The sequence below is a fragment of the Marmota flaviventris genome, chromosome 11 (assembly GCF_047511675.1).
Source record: "Marmota flaviventris isolate mMarFla1 chromosome 11, mMarFla1.hap1, whole genome shotgun sequence".
In the NCBI taxonomy this organism is placed as follows: Eukaryota; Metazoa; Chordata; class Mammalia; order Rodentia; family Sciuridae; genus Marmota; species Marmota flaviventris.
The window spans coordinates 89,823,847-89,844,029 of NC_092508.1; the positions used below are offsets into that span (position 1 = coordinate 89,823,847).

The 20,183-nt window shown below is 36.0% G+C and overlaps 1 pseudogene; it reads right to left on the reverse strand.

Annotated features, from left to right (window-relative positions):
- LOC114108516 (chromobox protein homolog 1 pseudogene) overlaps window positions 1-15,184 on the reverse strand; it is a 65,971-nt pseudogene extending 50,787 nt beyond the window's left edge.
- Between the last annotated feature and the right edge of the window lie 4,999 nt (window positions 15,185-20,183).

Consider the following 20,183-nt stretch of genomic DNA (forward strand, 5'->3'; position numbering starts at 1 on the left):
CTTCACCGTGTGCATACTACATGACTGACACTGAGTATACACATGCACACATGAGATGGGCTCTTGGCTCCTAATATTTTTTATTATGGTAAAGGGGGATATTTTTAAGTTTTATAAATAATAAAAATATAACTGACATATTTGAGAAATGTGTATACAGTTCAAGATTTTATTTCTATGTGTGTTTTTAGAGTAATAGTAATAAATAGAATTTTGGGAAATATTTTTAAAACAAACATGAGAATTTAGGTTTTATAACTAGTATGTTAAGCTATATATCTATGTATATCTATATCTATCCGTCTATCTATATATGCATGTACTCACATACATAGTTATATATACATGTACTTATATATACCTAGACCAATATAGATATAGCAAAAATAAGTGTATATATAATATGTATGGGCATATAATACTTATAATTATTAGTTACCAGTATGCTTCCATCATTGTTAATACAGAAATATCCTAAATATCAAGATCTAATCAAAGTAAGATTTTTCTCCAAATTAAATGTCTATAATTTTAATACCAACCAGAGCTTTTTATAGAAAATCAAACAAATATTTCAGTTTTTCTATTTAAAAAATAATATTAGTATACAAATACATATTTACTAAAGTTTCTTTTAATATAATCTTCAAAAATATTCTCATATACTTCAAGCATTAGTGACTATACATGAAAATACCATCCCGATTTTCTCCCTCACTACATAAGAACAGCTTTGTGATCATTAATTATTTTCTAGTTCACTGAAACTTAATACCCGCTACACACCATTGCCTCATTGGCAAAAGATTGGGCTAAACTCTTCAGGTGGAAAGCTGGTGAGACTTTCCATTCTGGTGCCAGGGACTAGAGGACGTATAAACTAAGATTACACCTTTTGAAGACTCTGGTTGATGAGGAAAGAACTGTTTCCTAGGATGTGCCAGTTGGAAGCCCCTTAGGGACAGATACCACATGACTTGAAGAGGAAAAGCATGGCCCACATAGAAATGGAAGATCAAAATTTTCAAATAAATCTGATCGCGTGTTTTACCTCTGTGGGTTTAAAGATCATAAATACCCAGCAAATTAGAAGTGTTTCAAGAAAACAAGACTGCCCTATCTTAACAAATGTCAGTACCTCACTGTTTCAGAGAGCATTGCCCTGACACTGAAGTCTAAGACTCAAGAAATCTTCAGTCCTTTAAAGCCACCATGTTTTTTTCTGAATGCACAAAAAGCAGTTTTTGTCTAAAAGTAAGTGCCATATACCTGAATACAGAGTTATTTACAATCTAAGTTATAACAAGAGGTGACCAGAGGTTTCTCCTTTTGATTTCCATTTCTAGTGTTCATTTCTATTTTTGACTCTTGTCCTTTACGTTTTAGTAAGCCTTTGTAAGAACAAGAGCATAAAAGCTAAAATTGAAATTGCACTAGGAAAGTCACCCGGACCTTAAATCTTGACAGGGATATTGGTGTTTGGTGATATTAACTTTAGGCTTATCTGTCTGAATCCTCTTGCACACGTTTGCAGAAGTGCCCCATCTTTTTTGAGATTTTTCCCTTGGGAGAGTTAATCCTGCTTTTCTTACTCTCCTACTCCACCCTTCAGCATTCACAAATTCCACAAAAGGGGGAATAGCCTTCTTCATGAAATGTGGCACTTTTGAAATACTTTTCCTATCCTAAGAATTGGCAGAAGGTTTATATTAGCATTGGAAGTGGCATTGACTGTGTCTCCTCTCAAGTTTAAATTTGATTATTTTCAGCCTTTTACATTATTTTAGAAATTTATTTTAGGCAAGGGCAGATTCTCATTCAAATCCTACCTGCTGTGCAAGCACTACAAAAGATTGAAGGGATGGGAATGCACTGAAGCAGCCCAAATTCATCCTTTGACCTCCAAGCTCAAGTGGCTGTCATGCACAAATTTGATTTTTGCTAGAAAGATCCATTTTTTTAATCCCTCAAAGGGGAAAGCTAATGAGACTGAATGAGTTGAATAATTATTTCTTAAGCAATTTTTCACAAGCAACTTATAATAAATTTGGGAGTTTTCTTTCCAATATATATTTTTCTTGAGCAATTTGGAAAGTGAAGACAGAGAATTTCTTGATTTAGAAAATAGAAAAGATGTTAGGGGAAAAATACAAATGAGAGAACCCAGCAAAAGGGCCACATGGTACAGTAGAAAACATCTTAAACTTGGAATTTGAAGATATATGCTAAAATATTTAAATGCCATTTATACTTCTTAAGAGCTGTGTATCATCTTTTTCTGTTTTTTCCCTCCTTTTACCCTAACTGAATGTAATCATCTATAATGATGTTGGGTTGTCCCATCCAATCTCTTTCCCTCCACTTAGAAGTTTTCCTGAAAAAGGAAGTGAGTTACTCATTCACAAAGGATTGAGCACAGTTGATGACTGAGAAAGGCATTTGTCTAATTCTAATGGATTTTGAGATAATCAGGGATATCATCCATACATAAGATCTAGAAAAGTAGCCATACAATGTTTGCTTAAATACTGTAAAGAAGAAATTTTCAAGATAACAATTTAAGGATGAAGAGAAAAGTTTGGGCTAAATGAATGGGAGAGGATTTCACAGAGCAACAGTACTTAATCTGTGCCCTGAGTTCTTGGTAGAGTTTTCTAAGGTTAATGAAGAGACCATTGCAATATGATGGAATTATATTGACATGAGCCAAAAATTGGAAATTTTATTTCCAAGTTGGAAATAAAATTTAAAACACATTGACTTTCAGTTTATCCTCTATTATGTAAAGTGATAATAAGGAGGTAATTATTTATTATCATGGGATAATTGTGAGTATTCAACAAGATAATATATAGGAAAGAGAACAGGGATCTGGCCCACACCAGTTGCTCCGTTAATGATTGAGTTCTAGAAGAGGCAAGGCAAAGGGAAGGCATGGCAGTGATAACATGTTCTGTTCAGAGATGAGTGCAGAGACCAGGCTGTCTAAGAATAATCCATCTCTTTAGATAGTGAACTGCAGTGAGAAGGCATTTCTCTTTGTGGTTCATAAAGTCACTCTGACCTACCTATGCTAATTCATCCATCTTAATGAAATCTAGGCTTTAAGATTTTCCACCTAAATTTGAATTCTTGATTTCTTTTTTTTGTTGTTGTTGAATTTACTTAAATTCACTTCTTATTGATGCCCACACAAACCCAAAACAACAGGTCAATACAACATAAAAATCAATAAGGACAAAGGGCAAAAATACAAATGAGAGGTGGCTGTAGGTTACTGAATGACTAATATGAGTGAATTCAGTAGAAGAACCTGATGCACTAAAAGTGTACATGGATGCATGTAATATCGTAAATATACATTTGGTCTTCCTCCCTATTTTCTTGCATCCAATTACTAAAATTCTTGTAATCTTCACAATAACAGTTTTTTTTTCCTGTATGCAAATAAGTTGAATGAAGGCTAGTAGTTTCAGGATGGAGTTGGTCAAGAAGAGATTAAGGCATGATTAGAAGGTTAGGACTTTCAGTCCCATGCTCTAACCTCATGGAGAGGAGAGCAGCTGAAGGTCAAGCTGATGAACACTGGCTCATGACTTAATCAATTATTCCCATGTAATAAAACCTCCATAAAAAACATAAAGGAAGCATTCAGAGAACTTTCAGAGAACTGAACACATAGAGACTCCTGGAAGTTTATACATGCAGAAAGGGCAAGTTCCATACCTCTTTCCCATACTTCAGCCTATGCATCTCTTCATCTATACCTTCTCCAATATGCCTCTGAACTAATAAATGTGTTTTCCTGAGTTCTGTGTGCCATTCTGACAAATGAAGTATGCCCATGCATGGGGTTGTGGCAATTCCAGTTAGTACATAGTGGTAGAAACACTGGTAAGATAACCTAGGTCTTGCAATTGGCATCTGGCACATGGAGCAGGCTGTCTTGGAGACTGAGCTTTTATGCTCTGAAATCCCAAACTATGTATATATAGATAATATAAAAAATGACTTGCATAAGAGGATACAGCTGGTGTCCACCGTAGAACTGATTGTTGCTTACTGGAGGGTAGAAATCCCCACATCTTTTGAGACTGTATAAGTCTACCAAGTTGATTGTTGTGGTATGAGAGCATAGGAAAAGAGTTCATATTTCCCACCAAATGCACTTTGAACTCAGATACATTCTGAAATCACACATCAATTAGCTCTTACTAAGTTTATGTCACAGTTAAAAATAATAATTGCCCCCAAATATCTGGGTTTACAGCAGTATTTCTCACTCTCATGTATCTATTGAAAGTTGATTTCAGTTGGCGTAACTTGTGCTTTGACCAGGCCCCAGGTTGCACAAGTCGTCTTGTGGCAGAGGCAAAAGGGTTATGGTCACAATTGTAACCACTCTCAAAGTAGGGTCACCAGGGGTGTTTGGCACTTCTGTTTATTTTACAATGATCAAGGAAAGTCAAGTGCAGCAGGTATGTGCACTCTACCAAACAAGGCACTTCAAGATTCATATCAACCGAGAGTGAAGTACCATCCTCTGACAAATGAGGAAATGACAACCAGAAACAAAGGTACATCTCTGTCATAACCATAAGTACCTGAATTAAAGTTTTCTAAGAATTAACATATGATTACTTTGTCCCCAACCTTTAAGGGAAAATGTAGCTCAGAGCTAGCATGTCACTTTTGCTTCTCTAAATCCGTCTCTATTTCACCGACGTACAAAATTGCACTTATCTGTTTCACTTGCCTGTTCTTCTGTGGGCCACTTCATAGGCACTGTCTATTCCTAACATATCTAAGTCAGACAAAGTGGCAAGTCTGTAGTTATTCTCTGAGATCTCCCTCTTGGGTTTGCATATTATTGTGCAGAGAGGTTAGTGGGTTTCACAGAATCTAGATTTATTGATAAGATTCTGGGTGCTCCTAATATATGTTAAAAGGCATTGTGCCATGCAAAGTAGTGACCTTGCATTTAAAGAATTGCCTCAAGTAAGATGCAGAGTGTGTAATGGATAAATCAGTCACTGTCAAGGGTCTTTGGAAAGTATGGCTATCATTACCGCTGGAGCAATGAGTGAGCTGGGTTTCAAGCAGTCCCCATCTGTAGCTAATATTATAAAGCCAGTGTCTGAGGCTTCTTTGTTCTTATTGTGGCAATATATCTCATACTTTTCTTTATCTTAGGTAATCCAGTACCCCAGAAAGATGATGCTGGAACTCTGAAAGAAAAAAAATAAAAAGCTGATAAGATAACAGCTTACAGTGACATTTATATAATTGCCCCAGTCAGAACTCATTTCCAGCTGCCTATGTGGGAGCATGCTTCAGTGTGTAGCTAGGAAACAGGGAAGGGAAATAGCTGCTTCTCTTTGGTGCCAACCTTATGAACTATTCACGTTTAAAGGAAAGAATTCCACTCAGGAATCCTGTACTTGCTGTCACACAGATTTACCTCCTAAGCTCCAATTATTTTTGAAAGATAATTAAAAAAGACTTGTCATGACAGATCTACTCGTCCCTACTTGGAACCAAAAGAAAGTTCCTTAGCAATCAGTAAAATTCCCCACGCACCCCCCCCCCCATTTGTATACTTTTGATATCCCCTAACATTTTATTTTAACTGAAGTATTAACCTAAAAATTCCGCTGGGTTGACAGTAGCATGTGAACTGACATATCTCTGTCTGCAGCCAGCAGAAATTTTTTTTTACTTTGTAGGGCTCACCTAGAAGCTTTTGCCTTGGATTCCTACTTGAAGATTTGAGGCAGTCTTTTCCTGTCTCTTTGTGTAATCAATGGTCTCTGTTTCCTCACTGCAGGGATATCAACACTTTACAGGGATCAAAATGATACCTCCCTGCTCTACCAGTAAGCTACCATGACCCATCCCTGAATGCTGTGAGTGAGACTCAGTAAAGAGAAAAATTCAAATGACAGATATATTTCTGGTAGTCTACTCAGTCGCTCTGATTTTATTCTATATAAAGAGCAACTTTATTCACAAATTGTATTTGTCTTTCCCATCAATATCCTTTCTTTCCATGACCCTTGGAAGAATCTTAGTCTATTTACCTCTAACTCTTCCATGCCTAGAACTCTTGGGGAGGTGTTGTCTCACCTATTCTGTACTGAGATACAAACCTTAACCCAAGCCATTTTTCAGTTGTCCAGTGGCCTGGTTGAGTTGATTGAGAAAGGTTTATACTATCTCCATTTAAAAGGATGGAATCTTAATGAAAAACAAAATTTCTTTGCTTCCATTCACATGGTTCCCACTCTTTGAGACTAATAGTCACTGAAATGGTGAATTAGAGTACAGTGACTTAGACAAATTTATCTTTAAGGATCTGCACTTTAGCCCCCAGGAGGGCAGAGAAAGATGATGGAATAGTGCTCTTCCACCACTAGTGCTGTCCCCAAAAGAAAACACCAATTTGAACAACTATCTACATGCAAAAAAACTTCACAATGGCTAAGGAAGCCAGAAATTGTTCTCCAGGAAGCTGTGGTGAGGACTTAGCACTTCAAACCCTGGATATCAGAAGAGCTGATTCTAAACCCAGTTCCTCCACCTTTGAGCTATGTGACGCTGACGGGTCTCCTTCCTGATCTCTAAGAGTCTTTTTTCCTCATTTGAAAAAAAAAATATATATATATATATGTATGTGTATATATATATATATATATATATATATATATATATATATATATATATAATCTCTGCCAAAAAAAAAAAAAAAGAATCTGCACTTTGGAAAAATGTAATTTGTTTAGAGGTCATCTGAGTCAAAGAGTGCATACAAATAACTTGACAACCACATGATTCATTTTACACTGTGAGGTGAGATCTCAGGACAGGGACTTAGTATTAGTCATTGTTGTATTTTCAATCTTTAGAATACTGCCTGGCTCACAGTGATTTTTCAATAAGTATTGGTGATTTGAATAATGAGAAAAGCAAAAATAATGCATTATTATACATGATCATAATACGATCCATATGTATCATTTATCATTGACTAAGTTAGATGCTGTGAAAACAGTATAAGAGGGCTGTAATACATTTTTTTTCTTATTGCATTGGAAAATCCACAACCATTCAACAAGATGAAGACTATTATGATTGTTTGCCATTGATAAAAACAAAAACAAAAAAATTAGGTCTACAAGATTTTAGCTTGCTTGCATGATATTTTGCACAGGTACAAAATTTGCTGTTTGTGCTTTGTTTAACAAAGATATCTAGTTGGCAGGCAAAAGTAGAGATAAAATAATGAAGAAAGTGAAGGAATGAGAAAAAAAAGAATGACCAAGATAGGAAGTGGCAGAGCCTGCATTGCTGAATGAGTACCTTCTAGTTCCAAAAGGTACTCTTTTCTTTTATTACTACTAAAAATATGCATGGATTCCTTTAATATGTTCAGATTATTTTATTTGCAAAGTTACTGGGTACTGGGATTATAATGTTATGTGTAATAGAAACTCCACCTTCAAGAATCTTATAATCTAATGGGAATGCCCATAAATCAATATATTAAATTTAGTTTTGAATAAAAAATGGGCACTTATAGATCAGAAAACATGTATTTTTTGTTTGTGTTTTTTTTTTTTTTTTAACCAGGGATTTAACCCAGGGGCACTTAACCACTAAACCATATCCCCAACCCTTTTTATTTTTTCATTTAGAGACAGAGTTTTGCTCAGTTGCTGAGGTTTGCTTTGAACTTCTGATTTTCCTGCCTCACCTCCAGAGGCTCTAGGATGACAGACATGCACCACTGCACCCAGAAATGTGATCTTTTTTATGACCAAAATGTAAGTCAATGCTCAGAAAAGATGTGAAATTGGAAATAAATTTTGGCTGTCTTGATTTTCCTGTGACTTCTCCCATCTTTTTTAAAGCAAGTTCACCTTCATCCATTTCCTTCTGCCTATTTCAAAATTCCCCTATTCAAAAATTTAGTATCAGTTGTTAACACACAATATGAATTTTACTCATTGAGCTACATCTTTGAGATTTGTCAGCATTTAATCCCAGTGTCTATTTGTGGAACTCATGCCCCCCAGCAAGCAGGCAGGTGGCATTTCTGTGCAGTGAGCATATATCCATGAAGATATTATTCTATTCCGATATTCTCTGCTTACATAGAAACCTGAACTTAGTTGAGATAATACCATACAAAACAGAGGATTGTGATTCAGCAGTCCTGACTCGATGTTTCCTTGTTACCATTCTACTAGTCTTGCCATATATCAAACTACTGTTCCTGAAACATACTATATAGGAAACACCACAAGTATTCTTAGAAATAACCACATATGGATATAAGTTTTCATTAAGTGTTATGTATGTCTGAAGCATATATCATAACATTAATGTTTTAATATAGAAATATTTAAGGATTTTAATGGCTATAAAATATGTAATAACACAAATTCCTCTTAACTTCTTTAAGTAGCCCTCAACTTATCTTCCTTTAGTATTTCACAATTTTGTTATCATAAAAAGGTCAAAATTAATGTCTTTAAGTAATAAGTCTGTGCATGTGTGCCTGATTATTTCCCTAAAACAAATTCCTAGAAGTAAATAAATTCTTTATGCAACACCTCTGGAAATGTAAAATGATTTCAAAATTAACATTAAAAAATATGTCAAATTACATGTGTACATATGGATAAGAGTGTTACATACACTCTTAGCTGTTTTCTTACACCCTTTTTAAAAATATTTTTTTCCCATCAATGCACTTCATGTCCTACAAGACTGCTTCCAGAAGAAAGAAATGAATAATACAACATTCTGGCTCACAGGAAACATTCAGAAATATTTGAGAGAGATAAATGAGTATATGGGTGGATGACTGACTTTTCTTCACAAGCCATGGGCAGAACATCATGCTCTCACTGTGTTTCTTCTTTCTGTCTACAACTGCTACATCCATGCGTGGCTCTTTTTTGTTGTTTGTTTTTTTCACATGAACCATGCGCAAGTCCAATAACTTGATGGCTGTTACCTCCCTTCTTTCAACCAAACTTCTCCTGTCTCCACAAATGGAATATTAGTGATACAAAATTATTGCTGCTGAAGTTCCCCCGTTGAAACTTGTTGACCCCTCTGTTGGGACAAAATCTGATGTCATTATATTAGACATTCTCTGTGCTGTGTAGAGCTTCTGTCTAAAAATTTCATATGTTCATTTTCTATTAAAGAGGATTTAAAACAGAACCTCTGACATATTCTTTAAGGAAAAATATGTATTATCACAAGCTTTATGGTACTTTCAAAAGCTCTTTGGGATTCCACCATGTAAGTTGACTACAAGATACTCAGAATTCTTTTTGACAGTGTCAGGTGAGTAACCTACGTAGTAGTTTTGGAAGCCAAAGGACTAGCCTCATGATTTCAAAATCTATCTCAATGGCTCTTGAATTGAGCCCTTGAATTCTCTCAGAAATATTTCATTTTTCCTCCTTGTTCCTCTCTGAATCTATGCTGTTGAGCTTTTAGTCACTGTACAACTGTCTTTGTTTACTTCTTTTGCCTTTTGTTGTTTAAGTCTAGTTACATGTTGTTGGAAGATGGTACAAGAAAGAGATTCCTTATCCTGGAAATGAGCAGACCACAGACATGTTTTCCTTCCCCGTCTTGCCTTTCTAATTCAGAGCCAGGCACTCAGATGTTTTACTAAGACAGATAAAACTCACTGACTTGTATTGAATTCTTCTTATGGAAGAAAATGTTCTGGCCACCTCAAAGCAACTACCTTCATTTCCAGTGAGTATCAGGCAACAGGAGAAATCCATGCACAAATCTAACAATGAAATGAATTAGAATGCAAACATATCAAGAAATAGAAAGGACCTTCACAGAGATGTGCTCTAATACATTGATTTTATTTTTCCCAAACTATACTACATTTTTGAAAATGTGCACATTTGTTTTTGTTCTTCCAGAATAAAAAAAGAAACAAACAAAAGACCTTCCTTCTCTCAGTGAGGTTAATGACCCCAAAGTGATACAGTATAAGAAACCTGAATAAGACACTTGACAGTTTAGTCTTTTTCTTGCTGATATATTACTTCCTTCTCATTTTAAGGACAGATCATGAGTAAGGAGAAGTCCTGAGTTCCACTTACAAGTGTTCTGCAATTCACTGGATATGACCTTGGTAAAGTCACTTATGCACTTTCAAGTTTGGTTTTTCAGTAGTGACATTAATACCCTTAGCAAATTTTAAGGTTTATTTTGATTTTAATGTAGTTTAATTTGATATGATGCCATATTTAGTATGTCTATTTTTGTTCCTGCCGATAATTCATCCATTCTTCTGATCACCATTTCTGACTTTCCTGTGAAGAACCACCCCTCTCTTTATTCTTATCATGTTTATTGGGTGGTTCCCAAGGAGATATTTAACTGTCTGAACAGCATATTCTCTTGTTCACATTGATTGCTCAATGATAGATGCAAGATGGAATGAGAGTAAATGAGAAGAAATGAGGTGGTGGCCGGGAATTTTAGACAAGGATTTCTCCTTCGCTCCATGGGACATGAGGATGAGAGTTTGTGAAATAAACATCATTATTTGGACTGGGGTTGAGTGAGGATAGAGTTCTGGGAACAATACATGAAGCAACAAAATTAACCCAATGAAGTAGAAGAGAGACTTAAGAGAGACAAAACAAATCCTGATGTTCTTCATTTGAGTTCCTATATCTAGCCATGCTTAAAGATAGAATACTAGGAATATAGCAGTTATGTAAACCAACAGATGCTTTTATTTGTGCTGAAGTCAGCTCTTCAGTTAGGATGGTTTTGAAACAAGAGAAAAATATATTACTATAAATGGTTTAAATAACATGGATCACAAATACAAAAGTAGGAAGAGCTTTAGGACATTTAGGCTGTCAATAACAATAATAATCAAGACTCACTTTCTTTTGATTTCTCCTATCTGATTTCCATAACAACAATTTCATATAAAGCTAATAGTTACAATAAGGTAATATGCAATCTGATTTATATACTTTCCTGTCCAAAGCAAGAGTGATCCTTCTTTTTAGTAAATATGTCTGAAAAAAAAGTCTTTCCCTATAAAATGTTATCTTTATGTTCTATTGGCCAAATTTGTTGAAAAGTTCATTCTTACCCAATCCCTATGGTCAGAAGAAAATCATGGCTGATGGATTTAGAGGCAGATTTCCTAAAGCCATAAGTATGATCATAAGGCAGAAACCTGTCTAGACTCACCCACCCAGAGAGTGGAGTGGGTCAACCTCATCCACGTTACATAGGGAATATATAATAGGAAAGGGGTAATTGTGCTGTTGGGTGATATCATAATGGCCACCACAGCCAGCTGGTGTGTGTGTGTGTGGGGGAGGGGGGTTCCTGTCATGAGCACCTAACACTGCCATAACAGAGTATCTCACTGATTTGCACCTTAGTTTCCATAACACCTAGTTGTAGATCAGACGTAAAGGAGGGACAGAAATTTACAGTTTCTCTTTTATCTTATTCTTCAGTCCTTCTTTACAAAAAGCAAAACAAAACAAAACAAAACAAAATTTAGGAAGCCAAGATAGCTAGATGAGATGAAGAGGAGAGAATAATTTGCAGAAAGAATCTTTCTAGAAAGTGAACTGGAAACCAAAGTAGGTCAGAAGAAGTTCCTCAGACCCAGAAGTTGAGATCACTCCCTTGGAACTATTTTCTATCCTATCCCTAATCCAACTAGGATATTCCAATAGGTCCTGAAACCTTCATCAGAGTTTTAAGAAGTTTAAAATTCTGCTAAGATTTGAAAGTAAAACCTTTAATACAGTTGCTATCTTTTGTCTTCACTCCTAAAATGTCTTCTTCGACATTCATCAGGGTGTTGGGTGACCATCAGAGGCCACATTGTGCCATTTAACCCTAGTTTTCCTGCCTAAAACATGATAGAAAAAAGATTTTCAACCAGATAATGAGAATTGGAACTGGGGAACAAAAACATTCTCTTCCTCTGCTGCTAGACACTAAGGTTATAAAGTGGTATCATATACAGGTGCCGATGGGCTGAGGTCATGGCTGAACAAAAATTACTAACTGTAGGAAGGAGACTTATCTGTAGAGAAAAGAATGAGAAACACACATATGGAAAATCAAGAAAAAGGAGCTTGTTATCCTGAAAAGAAAAAAGAGAAATGCTGAGAAAGACCCTATTCATTGATTTTCTTTCTGTGAAATACAGTTGTACTGAGGTCCCTAAATTCTGAAAGTACCTCCACCCTTACCTTCTGCATGTTTCCTGAAAGTCTTAAGCAAAATTGGGTGGTATTTCTGTTTTATTTATTAATAATATTGTTTTAGGTAAACCTCCTGAAGGCAAATGCAAAAACATAGACATATAAGAGATTGATGTGTCCTTGTAACAGTACTTGGACAGTCCTGAGGGAGAAAATAACACTCGCAGAATCATAAGAACCTTAACTAGGAGAGAGTCTTAAAATCTTAGGAATGATAGTCTGAGAAAAAAAAAAAAAGAGCCTAGTATTTACTTTGCCCATAACATTTCATATGACCTATTTAATCCTCATAACAACTGCATGACAAATACATTATGATCCTCATTTTTACAGATGAGAAAGTAAAACTCAAAGAGTCCTCATAACTTTCACAGAGAAAAGTGGTAAAGTAAAAATACCTTCTATAACATTGAGGGAAAAATACTCTATACTTTTATACATTTTTTTCTCCTATTGCCCTTCATGATAAAGATGAGAAATCTTCATATATCTGAGTCTCTTTCTCAAATCAAGCACACCTGTTTTTTTTTATTATTTGCACAGAAAGTAAGTAGTATTCTAGGCAGAAGAAACAGCATGTGCCAGGGCCCTGGAATGTGGTACCTGGTATTTGAGAAAACTGCACATAGTTCATCTCTAGAAAAGAAGATTCCCAATGAATCCAGATAAAGCTGGACAAGTAGGGAAGGGGACAGTTTATAGAATCCCATTTAAGAGGTGTTTTTTGGTTTGGCCATGGGTGATACAGACTCAGAAAGAGAGAGTGCATAGAAACTTCCATCAAAGGTATGAATATGTTGTTTCTGTGCTACAAAAAACATAAAACCGTGTAAAACGTAGTCATCCACAGATATGGAGAGAGAATACAAATAAATGTTGCCTTGGCTTTCTGAGACAAGAAGAGAAAGGTAAACGGTGGAATTCTATACACTGGATTCTATCTTTATACATATAGTCTTTGGGGTATAGAGCCACACACATGTGATAATGCTAGAATCTTCACAGGTAAATCCAGGCCCCTGGTGGAAGATTTCATATCATTCTAATAAATTTCTTAGTAAGTTTACAAAATGAGTTTACAGATAGAACAAGCACCCACTGATGAGGTCCTGTGAAAATATTTCCATCTGAGACCCAGGTAACCTGGGCATTCTGTTTTCATTCAGTGTGCAAGCAGATTCCTTGGGCGCTGTCTCTCTAGTCACTTGCAGGTTGTGTAGATGGATGACGTTAATTTCAGACGGGGAAATCTCGTAATGTTGTCCTGAACTCGGCAAACAAGGTCAGGCATTTGTTCAAGTTGTTGCCCTCCAGGAAAATATGTGCTTGTTTATTCTGTCTGCCTTGTTCTCCTTTTGTGTTTTGTCCAGAGATTGTTTATACGAATTTTACCTGCATAAGAAAACATCCTGAATATTCCCACACTGAACTCTCTTATGTTTCCAACAGAAAATTCAGAGGTTTTCTTCATTAGATTAGAAAGCAGACTGTCATCAGACTAAAATACATCAGTGATATAAGGTATAATCAAGGTTGATGTATGCTTATGACAGCTGATCAGGGTGGCAAATTAGCTTTTTAGGAAGGTTTTATTCTAATAAATATTTTAAATGGGTAACATCTTTAAACACCTCTTATCTTCTTTTTACTTCTGAGTACCCTGTGGTGTTTCCCTTGCCCTTATGGTTTACTCTCATGTAACTGAAGGGCAACTGACCTTGGCACTCTGTATATCTAATGAAAATTAAGCAGTATTTCTTAAGCAGCAATTATGCACAAAACTGTTCTAGGCATGGCAGATCGGGGTTGCTGTCCTTAAATAGCTTTTAATTTAGATGAGGAGACAACGTGTTTAAAAGTAAAAGGTTGATAACAATAAGAGGTAAAAGTTACTACTGGACAGTTGTTAGGTAGTTTGGTTTCTGCCCAGGATTTGTCTGACATCCAACAGGAAATGGCAGTGGAGAGCAATCAAAATTTATAACTAGCATTATATCCCCTAATCCCACTGTCACCAACACAGGAAATGACAGAGAGGAGATTCAGAAATGACTCCAAGGTATTGGGCTTGGGTGACAGAGTTAATGATTGCACTTTTCACAAAGAGAGGAAGTAAACAAAGGGAGCTATTCTTGAAAGAAAAAATGAATCTCAAGAAACAGCTTAGATGGAATTACTTTCCTGCTTTAAAAAAAAAAATGTCCATGGCTTCATGCTGCCTGCATGTTGAGTTCTGTAGAGCAAAATGATTTCCTTTTCCAGTCTTCATGCTTAGGGAGTAAGTGACACAAGATTTAATAAACTGCACTCTCTGCCCTTGAACTCAGTGTAAGTGAAGTCATGAGATTGGATGGATTCCTTGAGAATCAGAATGCTGCAGATCAAACAAAGGTGAATTATCAGGAAGCACATACTCCAGACTTCTGAAACAAAACCAATGGGGAAATTCCCAGAAAAAAAGGAAACCGTGGTAAGACATAAGCAGGCCTCTTCAGTTCCTTGCAATCTGGCAACACACAAGCACATTAGACTTCTGGAGAAGGACTCAGGCCCTTTATCTGTGGTTTTCTAAGATCTTTAACTGGTGAGGTGCTAACATTTCCCTGGCATGACCAGGGACTTAGATTCCACAGTACAATGCAGCAGAACCTTGGATGCAAACCTAACCTGACATTTACACACTGATTGGCTGAGAGCACCAGTGCTCCCTCTCGTGGAGCACTCAGGAACCTGAGACCAAGTCTCAAAAGGACGGCTTTAACGGTAGTGGAGTTCGGATCTGTTTCTCTGGTACCTGTTTGTGGGGGTGTCTTTTTCCCCTCTGCAGGCATCCTTGGTGCATGAGGCTCATGACCTGTGGTTACAGGGATTTGTCCTGGCAGAACCATTGCCCTTCAGGTCTCTTCCAAGTGACCCTGCTCGTCTCTTCCAGGACTGACCCCATAAAGCTTTCAGTGCAGCAGCTTCCACGAAGCATTACAGTAGCCCATAGGAGAGAATCAGTCTTAGGAAAATTAGCCCTAACCTTCAAATGTCAAAAGATATCTGTTGTAAGAAATACTAAATGTAGGAGGAAGAAGAGGGCAAGTCACCCCAAGAGACAGAAAAAATTATCCAAAGAAGCACAAGGTGAATGATTTTGTCCAGGGCCACAGAAGCAAAGAGAGAAAAGAATTTCAATAAAGAAGGATATTTCAAGTTCAAATTGCTACTGGTCCTCCAGGAAAGAAAGAGGCACAAACTAAAGATGAAAGCATAAAAAGGGAGAGAGAGATTAATGAGTATATTTCAGTGGAGGTGTGCAGCCAGAAACCAGATGAAAAGTAGAGAAATTAAGATGAGATAAGAAGAAAGGGGGCAATAGCTTGAGACAGGAAGACCTTGCAGCAAAGATGTTTCTTTTTTTCTAACGCAAACATATCCTAAGTACTTTTTAAAGGGACTTTTGAGGATGGAAAACATTAAGATGGTTAGAAAAGAGTGTTCCCTGCCAAATGGTTTCTAGTTCTCATGAGTTAACATATATTGAAATTAAAGAGTTTCAATGAAGATTTGCATCAGGCGATTGTTTTCATGTGACTAATACAAATTTTGTGATTCTGTGCTCTAATTCATAGAAATATTTCTAACTAGCTTTTCTGTTCACCAAGCCAAGCTGAGGAAAAAAAAAAAAGGTAGCTGACTACCTTTTGGGTCAGTCATTTTTTGATGACCTTTCACATTTTATCTCCAATCTACTCCTCTCCTCATATATCAAACAGCTTTAACTCTATAAAATGGCATAAGCACACATCTTTCTTTTCTCCCCCAAGCTCTAGGCAAAACAAGTGTGAAACAATATCAGTGGTGGATAATTTGTGTGGGAAAACTCCTCTTTTCCTAGGGAATTATATTTCTAATTCTATTAGTTACGAAGGCAAACAAAAACAAAAGTGAATTGAAAGATTTATTATTCTTGCTAGAGACTCAGCATTATACAAATGTAAGGTCTTACTATTTTTGAAGTGCAATATTCAGTTGATAAATGAGGAAACTAAGGTATAAGAAACTTCGAAGCATTTTCAACATCACAAGAAAGGTGAATACATGTACCTCTTCTAAACAACCAGATGCCTTTGACCATTTTTTTTTTCAGTTTTCTGAGCTTCTCTGTTGATATGCAACTGAAAATGGCTCATTCCTAGGTTGCAAAACCATTTATCCCAGAATATGAGTTTTTTTTATCTTGATGGATTTTCCCATTTGAATATTTCTATTTTGAGATTTGACAATCTGTAAGGCATGCCAAGGCAATATCATAACAAGTAGCCATTCTGGGAAAGTGAATGACAATGTCAGTCTAAACAGTAGCCTGATATCCCTTAGAAATGACTTGCTTTTTCTTCACTTCACTTCTAACCCATCATCTAGAGATATATACACACCTCTCTACAAATCATACAATATACAAGATATTTACTAAATTTTATGATCTGGAACAAAAAGAGTTAAAGTTGCTTCCTGCTTTCTGATATGGATCCTTGGTTACACCATTAAAAAGGATCTCAGTGCAAACTGAGGCCATAGATCTTCATTAGTTGTATCTGCGACTCAGGCAGCATTAGCTAGAGCCAGTAATAATTACATTCAGAGAACAGGCATATGGTCTAATTTGCACCATTTTTTCCCCCTCAAGATTGAAAGATGCTGGGCTTTTAAAATACATGACTTTTCACCCTATGGCTGTCTGCCTTGCCAAATTGTAGGTCACAGACACTGAGCATGCTAAAGCTTGTCCTCATGAATACAGTATAGGGAATCTTTCAGTAGCAGAGATGGAAACTGCAGAGGCCAGATGGGACTGTATTTGTTGTTGAACACGAGACTAGGAAGACCATCCACTTGTTCTGTGATCCTATAACTCTAAATAGTGTGTTTTTTTTTTTCTTACTAACATTAAAGTTTTAAAAATAAAGATGTGTTGTCCCAAAAAGTCTGTTTGAGGTATTTTTTAAAAGACAAATATTGATATTACAAGGAGAACCATGATCTCAAAGACTTCAAACATCTGCTCTTTTTCACTGACCACTGTGTACCACTGCTTCCAACTCAAAATCACCTTTGTAGTTGTACTACAGGTATGGCCCCTCCACACTTCCCACTTGGTTAATTTCAACAATTTACTCTGTGCTTTCCACCTTGATGTTGCAAAGTATGTTATGGTATATAACTGGATAAATTGACCCATGTATGTCACAACATACAATTCAGTTCCACCTCCTTCTTTTATCTTTTTTTCTACCTGAATATAAATTTCATGTGGGCAGATATTTTTAGTCTTACTCATGGTATTTCTTCATCTCCTGGAATGGCACCTTGTAAGTACCACCTCCTGGAGGCTAAATGAAAAATAGGATATGTATTTATATCCAATTTCTCTCAGTACACATATTTGAATATATAACTGAATATATAGAAATTGTATATAACAGATTTCAGAAAAAAATTCTTTAGAGTTGAGTGACAGACATTCTTTACAACTTTTCTTCCATCTTTTTTTTTTTTTTTTTCTGTGTGTTGTAATACAGACCTTATGGCTGGACCTAAAGCAGCCGCTGAGAACATGAGGTAGAACTCATTTGTAAAGATAGTAAATCAAGTAAGTTGAAGGGTATTAGATAATTGACTCCAAGAAGTCAACATACTATCTCATTATGAGGCAAAAATCTATGTTTTATTCAAATTACTATTATGTTTTAGTTTCTTTTATCACTGAATTTGAATGCAAATGCCAGGTAATACATACCTTATATGAGGTGGCATTTCTTACCAAATTTCTTAGAATATTTTGATAGTCTGCCAACTGTCACATTGAATTTTATAGGGAAGATTGCAAAAGAGATTTATATAGCATATATATAAAGTTTATTTTTGCCAATAAGTGTTAAAGAAAAAAAAAAACACCTGACAAACATTAAGAGTTAAAATTTTAATATAAAATACGGCTTTTGTGGGTCCAAACCCATCATACTAAGAGTTAATTAGAGCTGAGTTTAAATGAGGAGTGTTAGGCAATGTGTCAATCTTGATTAATTCCTCCTAATCTCTACTTGTCATTATACCTCGGCTATTTCACACACTTACATTATTTGCCTGACATCTGTGGACGTTTGACTTCATAACCATCAATGCAGGAAATAAATGCATATTCAATGTATTCATTTTGGAAAAATATGAAAAGTTCTCCTTTGTTCTTTATTCAACTTAACCAACTCTTTTAAAACTATTATCTTTCTAAATCATGGACATATTGTATTTCTAAGCACCACAAATTCCTGGCATTTTAAGGAGAAGAGAGACAATAGTCAAGTAAACAGAAATATAATTAGGCACTCTCTGATAATTTTAAGAACTATGATATGAGTGAAATAAGTGTGAAGGGAGAAAGAGTAATTGGTGGCCGGGTGCAGTGGTGCATGCCTGTAATCCCAGAAGCACAGGAGGATCTCAAGTTCAAAGCCAGCCTCAGCAACTTAGTGAGGCCCTAAGCAACTCAGTGAGACCCTGTCTCTAAATAAAACACAAAAAGGGACTGGGAATGTGGTTCAGTGGTTGAGCGTCTCTGGGTTCAATCTCCAGTACTAAAAAAAAGAAAGAAAAAGAAAAAGAAAAGAAAGTGATTGGCATTAAGAACTGGGGTTTTGAAGATTAAATTATGAGGAAAACCTCCCTGAGGAGAGGTTGTTTTTTAATAAGATCTGAATGACAACCAGGAGTTAGAAATTCAAGACCTGAAGGGAGATTATTCAGGTGGAGGAAACATCAAGAACAAATACCGTACAGTGAATAGAAGTGTGGAATGTTTGAGGGCCAGGAAGATGATTGGTATGGCAGGAACATGGTGAACTGGGGGAGCAGTGGTAACAGAAAGGGTCAGAGAAGTAGACAGGGTTCATATTGTCCAAGAATTTGTGGCTATGGCTACCTAAGATTCCTCCAGTTCTCCTGGGACTAGAAAAATGTCAAAAAGGAATCCTCTTTTTTGGTCTGTTTTCATTTAACTTCAGTTTCTAAAAACAAATGAAATGGCTGATTATTGCTTGTGGAAATGAATGTCCAATAGTATAACAGACTGAGATTATGGTTGAACAATCAAATTTGTTAAGTTTAACTAATAGATGTTAATAGTGGCCATACAATTTTAATTGTGTGGACATAAGCTTCTGTTCAGAGTGTTCTCTTTTTCCATGCTGTTTTATTCAATATATGAGTTACTCAGTTCATGAATCTCAGGAAGTAGACAGACTGATGCTCATATCTTAATCATGTACTTCAAAAACATTCAAAGCATACATTTCATTTAAATACCAGGGGGAAAAACTGTGAGCCATAGCCAATGCACTCCATGGCATATCCACATCTTTGAGGGAATTGAGCAGTCTATTATTGTCATATAATTACATACACACACACACACACACACACAAACACATTCAGAAGCACAAATATGAATATTTTAAAAATCAAGTCTACTTACACTGGTAGAAACCCCCATTTCTTAAATAGCAATTTAAAATTTTTAGGTGTTACCATTTTTCATCAACTCAACAAATTAATCTTGATTGTTTCATGGTAAAAAAAAAAAAAAACCCTGTGATTTGAAAAAAGCTGAATTTTAGCATGTATCTTGTTCAGAAAGCACATATGTAGGAGAACAGCCATTCCTAATTAAAAATACAAAGTGTCACAAACAATCAGAGTTGAGTCCTTTGAAATAGTCTCTCCCACGCCAGTAGAATATTCAGCCACCATCACATTTTCTGCATTCTGCATAATGCACTGGCAATTAACCTTATAAACTTATTTTCTGAGCAACTCTCATAGTTGATAAATGTTGTTAAGGGCAAA